Source organism: Danio aesculapii, chromosome 7, assembly GCF_903798145.1.
Source record: "Danio aesculapii chromosome 7, fDanAes4.1, whole genome shotgun sequence".
NCBI classification, from domain to species: domain Eukaryota; kingdom Metazoa; phylum Chordata; class Actinopteri; order Cypriniformes; family Danionidae; genus Danio; species Danio aesculapii.
Window position 1 is genome coordinate 947594 of NC_079441.1, and position 11714 is coordinate 959307.

General features: G+C 40.3%; 1 pseudogene; it reads left to right on the top strand.

Annotated features, from left to right (window-relative positions):
- Window positions 1-1473: 1473 nt before the first annotated feature.
- On the top strand, window positions 1474-11446 carry LOC130231504 (butyrophilin subfamily 1 member A1-like; annotated as a pseudogene).
- Window positions 11447-11714: the final 268 nt, after the last annotated feature.

Genomic DNA, 11714 nt, shown 5'->3' on the forward strand with positions numbered 1-11714 from the left:
TTGCTGTCTTGATTATAATCTAAACAGAAGAAATCAATACTCTAAACACCGCTCAGTTATTAAGATGTTGACTTCTAGTGTTGAGTTATTGTCTGCATAATTGGATGAGACTGTTAAGTCGAGATGTAAAACAGAAAAGGACAAACACTACTTCATCACATCCAATTTTAAAATGTATTTAATCTTATTTTGAAATGCAGCCTTTTATATCATTAATGAGAGAATATGCAGAATATAAAATACATTTAGAGGGGGGGGGGGGGTCCCAGTGCTTCAGTAGTTAGCACTGTGGCCTCGAAGCAAGAAGGTCGCTGGCTGGGTCAGTTGGTGTTTCTGTGTGGAGTTTGCATGTTCTCCCCGTGTTGGTGTGGGTTTCCTCCGGTTGCTCCGGTTTCCCCCACAGTCCAAACACATGCGCTATAGGGGAGCTGGTGAACTAAATTTGGCCACAATGTATGTGCATGTGTGAATGAATGTGTATGGGTGTTTCCCGTACTGGGTTGCGGCTGGAAGGGCATCCACTGCGTAAAATGTATGCTGGAATAGTTGGTGGTTCATTACGCTGTGGCAACCCCTGATAATAAAGGGACTAAGCTGAAGGAAGATGCATGAATACATGTAGATCATTTACTTTAAATCATTACTATTAGAATGTGAAGAGATTACATTCAGCACAACATAAAATGTCTGAACACGATCATCTATTGTGCCTTTGAGTTGATATTCACTTTATTTTTTTATGAGGTAACACTTCAATTCCTCAAATTAGAAATATATAAAGATTTTCACTTTAATATTAAGTAAAAATATGCTGAAAAAAATTATTTGTGTGGAAAAAATGCAATTCAAGACGAGTAAGAAATTTATATAATTTAAATAGATCCAATGTTTTTATTTTCTTCAGTGCTTATAAATAAATAAATAAATAAATAAATTATTCATTAATTAATTAATGCACAATGATCCTAGATAAAGTGAAAAGGGAATAGGTTTACATTTTTACATGCATTAAGTGTTTTTTCCTTGATGCTGCACCTTAAAATGTAAATCATTATGCCATTTATATAGTTTGAGATGTTCAAAAAGGTATATTTCATGCCCCATTTACTTCCCGTGTTATATAAAAGAATATATTTCACACCTGATCTAGATTTTAGATTATATATTTCAATTATGCATTCAATTATTTCACAATATACTCATTCCTTGTTTTAGAAGTCTGCTTCATGATTTTCATTTAGGCCTAGTTTTACATAACATATTAATATATGTTTGTCTCTGTAGTGTATGTTCAGTGTGTGTGTCTCTGTTTTGTGTGTTAGTATTGAATATCAGTAGTGAGTGTGTGAGAGTATGTGTGTGTAAATTATCCATTAGAATCAAACAGCCCTAAAACACACTAGTTTACAGCGCAATGATCAAATTAAACACACTGAGCAGAATAAAACAACGCGAATATGAAATATGATCTGATGACGCCTGTTTAGTGACGTCATCACGCTCATTTAGAAAGCGAAAGTAAAAAAATAAACGGCTTCAGTCAGAGTCTCGTCCATTTTCTCCTTTATATTTGCTCATTAATGCGCGGAAGGGCTCGGGCTGATCTACAGTCATCATTGTACCGTGTTAGCTCGTGTTTTCCCGGAGCTCGAGTGTGTGTCTGCGGTGAGTTCTGTCCTCGTGATTCTCCAGTCTGATCATAAACTCGTCTGACAGAAATGCGCTCGATTATCGGCCTTCTGCTGCTCAATCTCCTCACAGACTGCTCTGGTAAGAACACGACACACACATCTGTACTAAACTCTTTCATTTCGCTGTGTGTGTGTGTGTGGCTGTGATTTATTCTGGTTTACTCGGGGCTGGATGTATGCTAAAGAAACGTTCCCGGCCTAACATGTGATATGTGGTCTATAAATGGTACATATAGAATGTTATATGAGCCATGATCCATACTATAGTATACTACAGGGGCGTTGCTAGACATAAAGCTCTACTGGGGCACGCACTCCCATCTCTCCCACACACACTATAATATATTATAGTATTTGCAACTCTTTGTTAATGAATGCTCCAGCATACTGTAGTATTACAGTAGACTGATAAACTGTAATAAACACTTTAGATTTTACTACAGTAAACTGTGGTGTATTGTAGTATAATACAGCCTTATAGTTCTAAAAATCCACAGCATTGGGTTTCTATTAATAGATCTGTTCTGTTACCATAGAAACTACAATCACAGCAGATTAATTCAAGATATTTCAGTATGGTTAAAAATGGGTAATGCATACTGATAGTGATCTAATGTGTTACTAAATTCACTTTATCATCACATATCGCTGCTACAAACTCCTTAAATACAGTAAATGCTTTATTAATAATAAGAAAAACACTAAAGTGGAAATACTATAGTAAATACTAAAGTACTTTAATAAATCTGTAGTGGTTTTACAGTTGCTTTGTCAGCACAACCACAGAAATGTAAACACACAACCCAATACTGTAGTTTTCTACAACTATAGAGTATATTATACCACAATACACCACAGTTTACTGCATTAAAAACATCTGTTATGAATGTAACCCTCATTCCACAAAGGAGGAAATGCAGACTGATCAGACTGGGGGAATTGCTCAGATGACCAATCCTCCCAATTGACCCATCGGTAAACCACACTCGAAAACAGACCAGTCGTGGCTTAGCAACTGTAGCTAGGCATGGGAGGTCTGTCCAGCTTTTAGAGTAAGAGAAACAAGCTGAAACCTAGTACATATGGATTGTGCTTATCTGATACCTAGTATCCCAAGAGTTTGCACGGGGTGGTGGAATTTTCCCCCTCCCAAAACCTAAAACCCAAGTGGAGGAATGTCAGTGTGAATGAAGCAGTGCAGGAGGCCTTAAACGCAGCACAATCCTCTCATATTTCCATCTGTTTCCAGCTAACATTATGAATATTTGGATAACATATCAACACAACAACACAGAGATATGATCACAAACTGTGAATGTGAGCACTTGTGATCAATATACTGATATATATTCACTTATTTAAGGCTGTCATGTCCCTATCATGTGGATATTCATCAGCAGTTTAGTCAACAGTGACGGTGTTTTAGCGCATTCGTGTCTGACTTTATCTTTGGTTTGTTTTGCTTAGATTTTATTTGCTGGTCTGGAAAATCTATTGGTTCACTTCTGCTGTTTCTATTTTGACTTTGCATTTCAGTTTATACTTTAATTGCACTTAACTGTATATTAGAAAATAAACTGTATTAAAGCACACGTGCTGACAGTTATAGGTACTGTACATTGTTATGGATCAATAATGCTGACATTCAGCACATAAATGTTCCCCTTCTGGCTGATCTTTCTATGAATGAACTCTGTAGAACAGCTCAGGCATGTCTCTGATTGGACAGTAACGCTATACTCTATTGCACAGCAATAACATTTCTGGCTAAATATGAGAAAACACAGTTTAACTTATGATAATTAGTTTTAAAAATTCACTTACCCTGGTGTGCCTCAGAGGATCTGTGTGCCGTCCACATTACTGCGCAGTGTGCCAACAGAACATAGCTGTGAAAGGGCTGGGTCTGCCTCCTCCAGGCAGGCAGTTCTTGCTGGTTCACCACTTGATTCCTGGGGGAGAGAGTTTTGGGAACCTTGGGCACATAGCCAGGCTAGGGTCTCAGGTCAATATAATTGTTAGTGTGGTCCAAATTCCAGACTCAGTTCATTTGACTGAAAATGCCTCCAGGTCCCTGGCCCTCATGAGCCACTGCAATCAGCAGAGACACTGAGTTGAGTGGTTTAAAGGGGTTTCTGTGCAATACTCCCAGGACTACATAGAGATCCCAAAAAAACACAAGATGAGGTGTGTACTCACACTATGTACAGTTGCCTTAAACCGGGCCGAAGCATGCTTGTCCCCTCTCCTGTCTCCCGTGACAGCCCACACTCACATTACATTCGGGCCTGAACACACTTACGTCAGATGATGTGCTGTTCAGTAGAGAAGCGCTCTCGCTCAGCACAGTGGATATTTCTTTAGTTATATCGCTTTAGTCGTTTGATTTGCAGTAACACGCAGTCAAATATTCACCGAACAGATCAGCCACTTTTAACGCTCATGAAGTCCTGGTGCTGCAGGAATTAGGAGGTTTGCTGAAGGTGCAGCTGTGGTGCAGTGAGGGGTCTTTAATAATCTACGACAGTTTGCGTTCGCTGTACAGTAAGAATGATTAATAAATGCATATCAAACAGTCCCTTAAAGTAACGTCTCGTCTTCAGTTTTGGGCTCAGGCACACTTTGCACTCACACTACAAGCGTACCGCGTCTGAGCCCAAGTGAACCGCGCTCTGGAACACCTCCTCCAACAAGGCCAGGGCCGGCCAACTGAACCACGCCTGAACCAGATTCAGAGCACTTACACTTCTCAAACCATCCAGGAAACGGGCCTGGGCATGGTTCAGATAGCATAGTGTGAGTATGCCCTGATTAAGATTCCTAACACCTCTGAGGTGTGACTGAGTAACCAGGTCATGCTTCCCAAGCGTCTTGCCATCCAATGCATCATAATGAGCAGAGACGGAAGCATTGTAAACCTTCAGTGTGGAGGGTGACAGCTTTTGCTCCAACTTATCCTGGAGAAAGGGAATGACTCCGATCAGGCAAATTCAGGGGTCTTTAGCCTCCTTGTTAGAGCAGTTGACTCCCATGTAAAGAATCACCTGTTCAATCCCAGTTCAGAGCAATTGGGTGGTGTAGGACTGGTGGGTTACATATGGAGCCCACATAAAGGTTCCAGAGATCTGGGCACAGGTGCCAGATGGTGCCACATCCCTGAGAAAGAAGGTCCTTCCTCAGGGGAATCTCCAGGAAGGGGCCGTCACAAGGAGAGTAAGATCTGGAAACAAGGTCCGAGTGGACCAGTGTAGCACAACCAACAACCCTGCTGCTTGTCCTCCCTGATCTTGCACAGGGTCAGTGTGAGAAGGGAAATGTATACTTGCACATGCACTGGTGCTAGTGTATCCGTGCCAAGTGCAGCCTCAGACAGTGAATAAAACAACTGGCCTCGTCTTGGCTGTGGTAAACAGGTCGACCTAGGCTGCACCAAAACCTTGATTAAACTTTATGTGCTGTTTTTAAAGAAGCAAAGTATTTAAGCTTATCCTGTGTCAAAAATAAATTCATGTACTGCTATTCCAATTTCACTCCAGTAAATTTCCGTAAACCTAAATTGGCAGTTTACCATGGACATGGCTTCTTCAAAGTGACCCAAAACTCACCAAGCAGGGAAGATAACATGGAGTTATAGTGCTCAGCAGAGTTAGTGACAGAGAGAGCAGAGATTGAGTTGGAAAAAATGAGATCCACATGCTTAACATTATGAAATGTAATCGTGGATGAATCTTTGCACATGCACGTGTCTTTTTTAACAAAGGATATGCAGGTGTAGATGTGTAATCTCTGAGGCTGTAGGTGCAGACTAACGGCTGTGTGTTTGTTCATCAGTGTCGTTCATCGTCACGGTTCCTCCTGGTCCTTTAGTGGCTCATGTGGGTTCTACAGTTATTCTGCCCTGCTGGATCTCTCCGGCCCAGAATGCTGAAGCTCTGGAGATCCGCTGGTACCGTCATGGAGAGTTCCGCAACACTGTACTCTTATACCAACGTGGCAAGATACAAGATGAACAGGAGAAGTCCTTCAGGAACCGCAGCTCTCTGACACCACGCTCGGATCATTCTGAAGGACTGAAGGGTGGAGATGTGTCTCTGAAGCTGGAGAAGATCATCATTCAGGATGAAGGTTCATTTCACTGCTATGTCAGTGGAGACAGTGCATATGGCAGTAAAGACCTGGAGCTGAAAGTCACAGGTCAGTCAAACCCAGCGTTTAACACCATAATTCCTCCACAATTAAAGGAGTAGTTCACTAACAGAATGATCAGCCTCCATTCAGCTCCTCTTCCAGCTGATTCCCTACAACCCAACAGTGACATCTTGAAGAAGAAGAAAACTCCTCTTGTGTTGAACAGAAGAGAGAAGTGAGAACATTTCATTCTGGAAGTGAATTGCTCCTTTGAAATAGTCGAGCCCTTCTGCTGTCCACTAGTGATGTCTTTACTGAAGTGGTTGTGTGTCTGTGTTGGTCTGATGGTCTGTCTCTGGTGGTCCCAGCTCCGGATCTGCTCCTGTCCTGTTCCCCAGGCCTCTGGATGACGACCGGCTGAACGTCAGCTGTCGCTCCAGCGGCTGGTACCCCGAGCCAAACATCACGTGGACATCAGACCAGGGAAAGACTCTGCCTCCTGCAGGAGTGTCTCTCCATCGGGGAGCAGACGGGTTATTTCTCTGTCCACAGCTGGACCACCGTCTCTCCATCAGATGCTCAGCTGGTCTCCTGCTCCGTGTCCACTGCAATTGGAGAGTCTAAAGAGGGAAAGTGGACATACAGGGCCTCGTCTCTTCAGGTTAGACCAATGTACACCTAATGATTAAAGTTGCTGGATATAAAACTGACAAATGTCTGAAATACATCATCTGAGCAGTGGTTAGAGTGGTGGGAGCCAGAGTATAAGCAGAATGATCCCCATCCATGAGGAACTGCACATTTAGAGTAGCGTTTTATTTAGGGCCAAGCCTAGGCACACCTGTGCAATAATTGTGTATATATAATTTCTTCTTAGAATATCCCGTTGCAACTTCGATTGTTCTACTTTAAATGACTTGATTGATATAGTTAAAGGTGTGATGTTCATCTGGTTTCTCTTGTCAGATTCTTCAGAGCCATGGAAGGCTCTGTTTATCACCTTTACACCTCCTCTTCTGTGTCCTTCTGGTTTGGCTGGATGGATGCTCTACAAATATAGCGGCAAAACTAACAGGTTGGTTTGGTTTACAAAGAGAGTTCCTGTTCTTGATTCTGATTGAGCTGCATTTAAAGCTGTTGTACAATACTCTCGTGAAACCTTGCCATGTAAATTAAATATCTGTTTTATTACCCAATAATCCCTGTGAAGCCGTGGTTTACAGTGAATTCATACTCCGCTTCAGGTCAGCTTTGCTCTTAATCGTTTTAATTCACTGTAAGCCACAACCCTAGGGGTTTATTGTTTGTGTCCACTGTTTCTACTTCCAACAATTGCCATCTCATGATATTTTCTGTTTGTTTTTTTAGAAAGGAAACATGCTGGAACAGGTGAGTATTATCCTCACTTAACATCTAAACCACAGGTGTCAAGCTCAGTTCCTGGAGGCCGCCGCTCTGCACAGTTTAGTTCCAACAGTGATTTAGTCAAACACACCCTGATCAAGCTAATGAGTCCTTCAGGCCTGTTTGAGACCTCCAGGCGAGTGTGTTGAAGCAGGGCTGGAACTAATCTCTGCAGGACTGCGGGCCCTCCAGGAACTGAGTTTGACACCTGTGATCTAACCACAGTTATGAGCCGGCTCAGAATAAGGCTGAGGTTATATTATAAAATAAATAAATGCGTTAAGTGAATAATGACAGAGCATTACCTGATGTGGATGCTTCATCTTTTACCCATGTATACTTTATTTATTTACCTCCTAAATAAAAGCATGAGTTTATAACATAAACAGCATTATTACACACGTGAGCTTTGTGTAATCATCACCTCAATCTAAATCAGAATCTGACTATTGGATAAGTACGTGACAGAGATTTGGTCTTTCAGCCTGAATGATTAAAGGTGTAGTTTAACAGTTCAGAGTCTTTCAGGTATTGCTGTGAACCAGGGGTCACTAACCCTGTACTGGAGATCTATCTCCTGCAGAGGTCAGCTCCACCCCTGACCAAACACACCTGCCTGTAATTATCAAGCGCTGCTTTAGGTCATGATTAATTGGTTCAGGTGAGTTTGATCAGGGCTGGAGCTGAACTCTGCAGGAAGGTAAGATCTCCAGGCACAGGGTTGAGCAGCCCTGCTGTAATCAGTCTGGTAATGAGTGACTCTGATGTTTTTCTCTATTTTCAGACTGTGAGGATGTACATGTGGAGGAGAGAAAAGGTGTGAAGAGATGTTTGTTTCCACCCCTAACCCTACTTATTATTAGAAACTGTCACTTACTTTACTTTTATACTTTCCCTACTTATATATACACACACGCACACCCACACACACACACACACACACACCACACACACGTCTGAGAACGCAACTGAAGATGCATCTAGTTTGTATTTGTATTATTTTTTAATAAGAAATCATTTGAATCAGCATGAACAGAATCTGGGCTGTGATATTAAATGAACTCTTGTACAGACGTTCTGTCAAAGACGAGGTTTAAATCTTTTATGATTTCAGATTATTAATCAGTGTAGACTTTCTGCTACTTCAGACACAAAAACACATGCAGTTCCCTATAAATGTCCTACCGAAGTTCTGTGAATATGATCAAGCATATATAATCAAACTTTTAAGGAACCTATTGAGCTTATTCAATGTGGAGGTGCGCTCGATTTCACGATTGTTTTAGAACTTCCCATTCAGTCACCTATAAGAGAGATGACTAGGATAATAAACTGCAGAAAACGGTCAAACAATATAATAAGATCGGTCTGGAACATCACGCAGCAGAACCAGCTGTTTTTAACCTCTGATAGTGAATGGAAGTGAATGAGACGTGAAGTCTCGAGCCAAAAAAATTCAAATAGCTGCGGCCACTCGTACACGGAGAATAAGGTGAATACTGTGGGTCTGCTGAATGCTTGATCCTGATTGGCCGCTGGTCACTCTCAGGTGTTTGGTTATTGTCAGATAAGACACAGCTAAAGTAGTTCCGGCAGGTTTAGAGTGCAGTACAGCTCCATATCACTCCGCTGAATGATCAGAGTTGTTACACAGCTACAACAGTCAGACATCACAACAGAAAGCTTTGGAGGTTTAGGCGAAGTGTTATTTACTTTTATAAATATTACCCAAATGATGTTGAACAGATTAAGGAAATGTTCACAGTATGTCTGATAATATTTTTTCTTCTAGAGAAAGTCTTATTTGTTTTATTTCAGCTAGAATAAAAGCAGTTTTTAATTTTTTAAACACCATTTTAAGGTCAATATTATTAGCCCCTTTAAGCTATATTTGTTTATCGATAGTCTATAGAACAAACCATCATTATATAATAACTTGCCTAATTACCCTAACCTGCCTAGTTACCCTAATTAACCTAGTTAAGCCTTTAAATGTGACTTTAAGCTGAATACTAGTGTCTTGAAGAATATCTAGTCTAATATTATTTACTGTCATCATGACAAAGAGAAAATAAATCAGTTATTAGAGATGAGTTATTAACACTATTATGATTAGAGATGTGTTGAAGAAATCTTACGTTAAACAGAAGTTGGGGGAAAAAAATAAACAAACAGAGGCTAATAATTCTGACTTCAACTGTATGTAAGGGTTGATCAATGAATTGCATGCATTTAAAAGATTTTATATAGAGGCAAAGAGCCACCCTGACATGCAGCGGAGTGCATTTAAAATCCTTTTGCTAACTTATAACACTAGTTTTGCTCCATGTAGCAGAATATTTGACTGTGTTTTCATCATTTATAACACGTTAGATCTCCTAGTCCCCACGTTCAGAGAGAGAGAAAGCTTGGACATCAGAGAGATTTTGTGCATGCATGTAATATGTAAATGACAGACAGTAAAAGCCGGTTATTTCTGATCTTTTAATCTAATCGAATTACTGCGAAAGCTTGTGCAGCTTTCATAATATACCAAATAAAAATTGCATTAATAGGACCAGATCAATTAACTATGCTTTATGAAAAGGCTGCTTTATGCATTGACTGATAAATTACAGACAGATTTTTTCTCCAATCCAACTATAGATTATACATATGTTTTAGCTTTGATAAAAAAAATTCAACAAATATTTTAGAACATCGAAAGTAATTAACATATACGTCCAGTAATAATAATAACATAATTATAACATAACATAACAATAACATAATTATAATGCAAAGCAATTGATCAATCATTCAGCACAACCCAGGCTTAGCTGTATCCCTGAATATTGCTTTAAATAGAATAAAATCTAAATCAAACATTAATTAAAAACACTAAACCACTCATGAAGCTGTATTGTATAATTAACACCAGCCCATCGGCATGGCATGTGAGCCGCTGTTTGAATAGAACGCAACCATATCCTCTTTCAGAAGTCTCATTTGCAGTCAAATATATTTGTTTTTGGAAAAGAAGTGGAAACATATCTGGACAAAACCTAAGATTATCAACCACTAAATATTAAATCTCTGTCTCCAGCTCTCCAGGAATATGAATGAGCTCTACGGAGTAATGAAGGCTCCGGCAACTGTTATTCATAGCAGTCGCCATAGTTGCTGATAATGTTTGGGGAAGTGCTTTTATTAAAACTGCCTGGAACTGCCTGTGTGGTTAAAACACATGTAATGCACATCCACCAGCCAATCACAATCAAGAATCTCAACAGACCATAAATTAATAAAGAAGAGAAAAACCTGTTTTTACTTTGTTTTTTGCAGAAATGTTATCATTTAAAGCTGTATTTTTCTCTCTTTTATATTATTAACATCTTTCTTTTTTAGTTCCAGTTCCAGTAGCCATGAATATGGAAGAACTGAGGAAACACGCAGGTGAGACATCTCGGTTTATAGATGAATGATGTTAATATGATCTCATATCTGTTGAAATTAATGTTGTTTTATTGATTTTCCTCACAGAGCAGATCAGTATTGATCGTGAGAGTTTATCTCCAGATCTGAAGATATCGAGTGACTGTAAATCTGTGAGGGACAGTCCAGATTATCATCCCACTGCAGAGGGGTTTCCATATCAGTTATGTGCATTTGGAGCTCAACAGTTTACCTCTGGTCGACACTATTGGGAGGTACAGCTGGCAGCTCCACCAATCCCTCCTAAAAATCTCCTGGTTAATCGGTGTGGTGAAAACATGGTAATTATTGTGTAAAAGACAGATCTGCTTATACTCCATCAAGGGGTTTCTGGTTCTTGAGTTCAGATGGTGGAAATGGCTTTTACACAAACACTGATCCCCCAATAACCCTGTCCATATCCCCGAGGCCTGAGCGACTGGGAGTTCTGCTAGATTATGGATGCAGGTCTGCTGTCGTTTTACAGCGTTAAAGAGAGTAAACATCTCCTGACCATGAGCACTAGATTCTCAGGCTCAATCGTTCCTCTGTTTAATCCTGGTGTAGGCGACGCAAGTCCACTCAAAATAGTAGATTGTCCAGTAGCTGAAGAATCACCTGCAGAGGTCACTCTACCTTTACTGAGTAACTGCAGCACAGTGGCCTGACTGACTGACACAGAGCTAACAGAAATAAACCTGAATGTTTCTGTATATATACACTAGCTGGGGCTCTATCCTAATGTGAAGAAAAAAGGTTTGGAAAAAGATTTGCCATCCAGTTGATTAAGTAACAGAATATAGTATTGGTAACCTCAGCAAGCTGCAGGAAACCGGTGAGCATAATGGTGTTGAAATGTTCGCTACATCAGATTTTATTAGGGAAATGTGTTTCCATCTCCCATTATTCAAATTAATAATAATAATAATTCTGCTTATGGCCATAACACCCTGGGCACGCCCGATCTCATCTGATCTCGGAAGTTAAGCAGGGGTGGGCCTTGTTAGGGGTGGCACCGAGGGTCATGCTGTGGCCTCA